The sequence below is a fragment of the Oryx dammah genome, unplaced genomic scaffold (assembly GCF_014754425.2).
Source record: "Oryx dammah isolate SB20612 unplaced genomic scaffold, SCBI_Odam_1.1 HiC_scaffold_10, whole genome shotgun sequence".
Taxonomy (NCBI): Eukaryota; Metazoa; Chordata; class Mammalia; order Artiodactyla; family Bovidae; genus Oryx; species Oryx dammah.
The window spans coordinates 10,247,815-10,255,460 of NW_024070194.1; positions in this window are offsets into that span (position 1 = coordinate 10,247,815).

Here is a 7,646-nt window from a genome sequence, read left to right on the forward strand (position 1 = left end):
GGCGGCTTCAGCGGGCCTGTGGTTTCTGGCAGGAAGATTGGCAGCCGTCCAGAAGCGGGTGTGACCCACAGCAAAACTTCCCTGGGCGGCCTGTTTGCTTTTGGCAACCAGGAGCCTCCCCATGGCCTGCTTGCTGAGCTGTGGATGGTGGCCTGCGGTGGCTGAGCCCACGCGGGCTGGACCTAGTGTGTGCTCTTGCTGGGCCCTGCTACATGGTGGGGTCCTCAGCAGTGATCTGCAGGAACCAAATCCTTTTTGTTGAATTCAGTCAACTCTGAGGTCCCTCTGTGGTGTCTCCAGCTCCTGAATAGGAGGTAAGCTGAGAGGGGGAACGGACAGGAAGTGGGGGCAGATGGAATTTCAGGGAATATAGAGTAAGGATCCTGTTCAGACAGAGGGTGAGGGTGAGCTCTCTGAAGCGGGAGCCAGGGATGATGATGGGAGTGAGAGAGAGCGATGCTCCAGGCAGAGGGAACAGCACATAGATGCCTAGAGGTGGGGCACCTCGTGATAGCAGGGCCTATTCTGGGAGCCAAGAATGCCTGCTGTGTCTGGAGCTGACAGTGAGGTGGGAAACGGTGTCACACATGAAGGGATAAGACACATGAAATTCACACCACCAGAGACTCTGCGCTTCCAATGCAGGGGGCCAGGTTCGATCCCTGGTCAGGGAACTAGAACCCGCAGGCCGCAACCAAGAGTTCACAGGCTACAACTAGAGATCCTGATGCTCTGTGATCTTTAGAGGGGTGGGATGGGATTCGGGGTGGGAGGGGGGCTCAAGAAGGAGGGGATATATGTATACGTATGGCTGATTCCCTGGTGGCTCCAATGGTTAAGAGCCTGCCTGCAATGTGGGAGACCCAGGTTCGATCCCTGGGTTGGGAAGATCTCCTGGAAAAGGGAATGGCAACCCACTCCAGTATTCTTGCCTGGAAAATTCCATGAATGAAAGAGCCTGGAGGGCTACAGTCCATGGGGTCACAAAGAGTCAGACACGACTGAGAGACTAACACACACACACAAAGCTGATTCACTTTGTTGTGCAGCAGAAACATCACAGCAGCATTGTAAAGCGATTATACTCCAATTTAAAAAAGAATACTGGAAGTAGAAGAAAAACAGTGCAGACCCCTCATACCACAGCGAAGACTGAAGATTCTGTAAAGACACAGCTAAGCCTTGGTGCATCCAAATATATAAGTAGATATTTTAAAAAACCTCACCACCAGTATCACTAGGAACGGAAAGGTATAAAGACATGAGCTCTGACTGTAGAATTTGGCAAAGGTAATACGAGAGGGGGTGTCAAGTGTGGCTGGAGAAGGCTTGAGAGGGGGTGTCAAGTGTGGCTGGAGAAGGCTTTGTTCCCCATCATCTCCCCCAGTATCCCAAATCTCAAAGTGATGGAGCTGGACACCAGAAGAGTCCGGAAAGGGCAGTTGGCAAGGAAGAAGAGTGACTTGATGCTGGGAGCAATTCCAGGACGAGGAGTTGATGTGAACAGAGGTTGAAGATGAAAATGTGGGATTTGATCATTTAGGGCTGGAGGAAGTGGCTGAGGGTGAGGGTTGTGGGTCCCCAGACTTGGAGAGGAGAAACAGTGTTATTTATTCAGGCTCCTGTTTGAGTTAGAGGCAGGCCTAGGGTATTTTACACCCAGAGTGGATCAGTTTTGGAATACCCACCACCTTCATATAACAAAGTGTTATCTGTCATCATTGTGAGAAGAAACAAATATAGTTCATTTATGAACTAAAATTTGCACTTACCATGCAAAAATGTTACCCTTCGCAGTCTACACTGTTTGACTTTTCTAAATTTTAAACACAAATTAAAATTTCAAGAAGTCACCTGGGATGACAGACTTAACTACCTGTATCTTCATCTTCTCCATCACTCTACAGCCATTGTTTTCTTTGAATCTAATTGTGAGATGCAGAAATATGTAATACCGCAGGGCTGGAGGCAGGAACTGTACTTGCAGCAAGTACAAAAGATTCCAAGCTGTTAGGAACTGACTCTCTTGGTGAACCTGTGTTCCTGAGACCCTGTATGCTGGTGGCAACTGCATTCCTAGAAATTCTCCATGTTAAAGAGGTTTATTAAAGGATAAATCAAATGTGCTGATTTGAAGCTTAGCTACATGTTATTAAAATACAACTGGTGTTAGTCACTCAGTCATGTCTGATTCTTTGCAATGGACTGTAGTCCACCAGGACTCTCTGTCCATGAAATTCTCCAGGCAAGAATACTGGAGTGGGTAGCCATTCCCTTCTCCAGGGGATCTTCCCATCCCAGGGATCAAACCCTGGTCTCCTGGGTCACAAGAGTCGGACACAACTTAGCAACTAAACCACCATCCCAGGTGGCGCTTGTGGTAAAGAAGCTGCCTGCCAATGCAGGAGACACATGTTCAGTCCCTGGGCTGGGAAGCTCCTCTGGAGGAGGAAATGGCAACTCACTCCAGTGTTCTCGCCTGGAAAATTCCATGGAGAGAGGAGCCTGGCAGACTAGAGTCCATGGGGTTGCAAAGAGTCAGACGTGAGTAAGTAGCTGCACATTTATTTATTTTCTATGTTTAGGCCAGGCCAGGATCTTAGCACCTCAATCAGGGATCGAAACCCATGCCTGCCACAGTGGAAGTGCAGTGTCTTAACCACTAGACAGCTAGGGAAGTTCCAGGTCCCTGGTTTTAATAATAATGAAAGTGATTACATATTGAGCACCCAGTGGGAGCTGCTCCTGTGCTGAGTAATTTTTATAAAAAGTGGTGTTTCTAATCCTTGTCATCCATACCTTAATTAAAAAAAAAGAAAGAAAGAAAAAATGAAATCCAGAGAGGTTAAGCAGCTTGCCAAAGGTCACACAGCTAGAAAACAGAGCCAGATTTTCAGCGGAGGTTCATATGACTCCAAAACCTATGCTGTGGTTATTTATTTTTGCTACTGCTTAGAAGGCTCTCTGTGGCATATATTTTTTTTAAATTGAGGGGTAACATATAAACAGAAATGCTTACAGTGCACATCTCGACAACTCTTCACATATGTACACACCCATGTAACCACCAGCAAGATACATTTCCAGAAAGTTTCTGATGCCTCTTCCAAGACTATACGCTCTGCCTCCCAAGGTACTCACTGTTCTGGCCTCTATCACCATGGATTAATTTTTGCTGGGAGGAACAGTTTTGTTTTGGCTTTTTATTTTTTCACTTTTTATTTTGTGTTGGCGGATGGCTGATTAACAATGCTGGGATAGTTTCAGGTGAACAGTGAAGGGACTCAGCCATATATACACACGTATCCATTTGGGAGGAACAGCTTTGAACCACTTCTTGCTCTGAGGCAAGAAGGAAGATAGAAAAAGCTAGGAGGCATTAGGAGGAGGTGGAGAAAGGCACTTTGTTCACAGCAGTATCCTATCAGAGGAGGAGTCCTGCCCCCATCAGTGAGAGGGTGAGGCTGGGTGTGCTTTCCAAGGGAAGTGAAGGAGGCTCGGAGTGTGCTGCACCGGGGGGTGACAGGACACCAGTGGAGTGCTGCCTCCTGCCTCAGGGGCCCCTCTGAGGCAGAGCATGTGTTTGTGCTTGGAACTTGTTCTCTCTAAACAACCAAAGTTGGGCGAGTGTGGACAGCGGGCGGTCCTGGGGCCTGGCCAGTTCAGGAAGCACGTGGGTTGGCATCAGGTGCTGAGAGTGTGAGCGATGAACGCACATCACAAAATGCTGGAAATCCACGGCAGGAGCTGCCCCTGTGCTGACTGGTTACTGAGGTTCAGGCCCCCAAAGTGCCAAGTTTGGCACTAGAGGCATGTGACAGTCTGGGAAACCCACGAGACTTTTGGCTAGTGCTATAGGTTCCCCTAAATAAGACCCTAGACTGAGCACAGATGCTCTTTGCACTACTGGAAACAAATTTCAGGCTTGTAAGCCAAGAAGTCCCCACTTCAAATCCTGGCTCCCCCAGTGACTTTTGGCACTGGGACCAGGATGCAGAAAGAGAGGTGCCAAGGGAGAAAAATGTAAGGAACTCTCACTATCAGGTGCTGGCCTGGCACGTGTAGGACCGGGAGAGTGAGGGACTCCTCACGAGTGAGGCGTCCTGGCATACTTCCCTGGCGGTCCAGGGGTTAAGGCTCTTTGCGTCCACTGCGGGGGGAGGGGGGTGGGAGGAACCGGCACAAAATGAGTTTATGGTAGGAACTCAAGAAATAGGGGTTGGCTGGCTAAATGACAACTCCCTATCCCAGTGTTTGAATTGGGGTACGTTAGGCTATGCTGAGGTCACAAATAAACTCCCAGATCTCAACAGCTTAACCCAACAAAGATTTAGTTTTGGTGGCAAATAGTCCAGTGAGGTTGGGCAGATCTTCTCCATCTTGGAGCTGCGTCCTCTCAAACCACCCTTCCCTACCCATTCAGTTGCTTCTTTGAAATGAAGAATTTCAGACCCTCCCCTCCCCGCACAGCAGGGTCTGCTTGATTCGTATGCACATTGCAGCTTCCCTGGTGGCTCAGAGGTTAAAGCGTCTGCCTCCAAACCCGGGTTCAATCCCTGGGTCGGGAAGATCCCCTGGAGAAGGAAATGGCAACCCACTCCAGTATTTTTGCCTGGAGAATCCCATGGACGGAGGAGCTTGGTAGGCTACAGTCCAAGGGGTCGCAAAGAGTCGGACACGACTGAGTGATTTCACTTCCACTTTCATTCTAGATCAGTGGGCTCCAAGGTCACCTTGGAGAAGAGAGATGGAGAAGGCTCACTAGCTCTTCACGGCCTCAAACCGGAAGTGATGATGCTCATCCCTTCTGCTCATGTTTCATTGGCCAGAACAAGTCACATGACCCCAACTTGACTGCAAGGGAAGCTGGGAAATGTGATCTTTCTCTGTAGGTTCCTGAAGAGGAATCAGAGTGAGAAACATGACATATTCTTTGCCACAGTGTCTGAGGATCTGGAACACATACTTCTGTGGCCTTTGATTTCACCCATTTTTGTTTGTTTTGAGGTGGCCTTCTTGTTCTTTCAGACCCGAGCCAGGCCTAACACTTGAGAGTCTAGGAAATGCCTCTGAAAAGTGAAACTGGGGAAACACCTCTTTAGCTCAGGGTGCAGCATATGGGAGCCAGGAACAAGTGTCTGCAGTTGCAAGGATGAAGCCAATTGCAGCCATTCACAGCTTGTCAGCTTCCTCCCTGCCTTCCTCTTTTGTGTTCATTGCACATCTATATGCCAAGCCCTGTACAAGAAGCTGGAGAGATTGGTGTGTGGGGGTGGGGGGTGGGGGGTGGGGTCTGTGTGAATAAATGCTCAACACTGGGGACATCACTGTTGCTACAGTAGGGTCGTGGGGACAGACAAACCCAAACAGACCCTGACCCCAGCGGGGCTGGGAGAGTCAGGGCCAGTGCTCCTGTAGCTGGATGTACTTGGGTAAGAGGGCGCCCCGCCCCATGGGAAGATCAAGAATCAGATGAAAACCCCAGCTCTGACACTTGCTATGCGGCTGTGTTTAAGTGCGCTCACTTCTCTGGGACTCTCTTTTCCTTTTGTGGAAATTGGGGTCTATGGCAGAGCCTGATGGAGAACCATTCCAATATCCTTTCTCCCCTCCTTCCCTCATAATCAAACCCTGATTTTGTTTGGGCTGGCAGTGCACTCCACTTTGCAGCTAGGCATGGCCATGTGACCAGTTCCAGCAATGAGATACATGAAGAGGTGTTATGTGCAAATTCTGGGAAGGCTTCTGAAAGGGAAGAGCATCCCTTCTGTCCCAATACCACCTTTCCTTCCTTCCTCCTGCTTCTGGTCAGTCATCAGACGTGATGGTGAAGCTTGACAGCCATCTTGGACTGAGAGGGTATCTTAAAGATGGCCCTCAGGTGCAGAGGAAGGAAGAGGAGAAATAAAAACGGAGCCTGGATCTCTGATGACATCAGAGCTGCTGTGTGCATCCTGGACTCCACCTATAGTGGCTATTCACGTGATTTTAAAAACAGTATACATATTACATACAAAAATACTATGAGAATGTTAATATAATAATAATATAATGTTACTATATATTATTCTGTTTGCATATAATATGTGCATGTTTATGCCCCTTTGTTTAAGCCACTATTGTTTTGAGTATTGCTGGTATAAAAGTGTTATTGATTTTTATTATTGATCATGTATCTGGCAAACTTGCTCATCTCTCTTATTTGTTCTGATACTGTCAGTTTATTTCATTTTTCAAGGTAATGGGTCACACCATCAACAAAGAACAGTTTTATCTCATCCCTTTCAACCTTTATGCCTCTTATTTTGTCTCCTTTTAGCTGTAGCCCGACTCTGGCAATTTGTTGTTGTTTAGTCACTAAGTTGTGTCCAACTCTTTGCAACCCCGTGGACTATCGCCCACCAGGCTCCTCTGTCTGTGGGATTGCCCAGGCAAGAATACTGGAGTGGGCTGCATTTCTTTCTCCAGATGAGTTAAGCATTAGCAGTGATAATGGGCATTCTTGGCTTGTTCCTGATCCTAACATGCACATAAAGTTTCTCCACTAAGAATCATATTTTCTGGAGGTTTTTTGATACTGAACATCCCTGGTGGCTCAGACAGTAAAGTGTCTGCCTGCAATGTGAGAGACCTGGGTTCAGTCCCTGGGTTGGGAAGATCCCCTGGAGAAGGAAATGGCAACCCACTCCAGTACTCTTGCCTGGAAAATCCCATGGACGGAGGAGCCTGGTAGGCTGCAGTCCATGGGGTTGCAAAGAGTTGGACACGACTGAGTGACTTCACTTTCTTTCTTTCTAGCTACCCAATCAAGAAACTTCTCTTATGCTCCTTGTTTGCTAAGATTTTTTTAAAAATAAATACCTAAGGTTTTTTAAATACCTAAGGTTCTGAACAAAAGTTTTCTCTGTGTCAACTGACAATCATTGGATTTTTAAAAGATTTTTTGTATATTTGTTTGTTTGTTTGGCTGTGCTGGGTCTTAGTTGAGGAACACGGGATCTTTGATCTTCGTTGCAGCATTCAGGATCTTTTTTGGCTGTAGCATGTGGGATGGAACCTGGGCTCCCTGCACTGGGAGCGAATAGTCTTAGCCATTGGACCACTAGGGAAGTACTCGGCCTTTTTTTTTTTCCTTTGATTTAATGACTCCATGAATCATACTGGTGGATTTTCTGATGTTAATACATTTCTGGGATAAACCGTTCCTAATGGTAAGGTATTATCACTATTTTAACACACTGCTGAATTCAGTTCACTAATACTGTAGTTAGTATTTTTTCCATCCTGTATTCATAAATAAAATGAGCTTATTGTTTTCTTTTATTGCATTGTCTTCTCTGGCTTTGGCAACCAAGATGACACTTGTCTCGCCAGTACACTAGGTTGGCTTTTGAGGGGATGTGGAGCAGCTCCTTGTATAAGCTAGGCATTCATTGTTCCTTTAAGATTCAGCGGAACTCACCTGTAAGGATGCCTGGGTCTGATGTGGGAGGGCTCTGGCTGCCATTTCCGTTTCTTTAATACTAGTTAACCTATTAACATTCTCTATTTCTTCTTGGGCCCACCTTTTGGCATCTTATAACTTTCTAGAAATGTGTCCATTTTCCCTAAGCTTTCAAATTCCTAACAATATAACTGTTCACAGT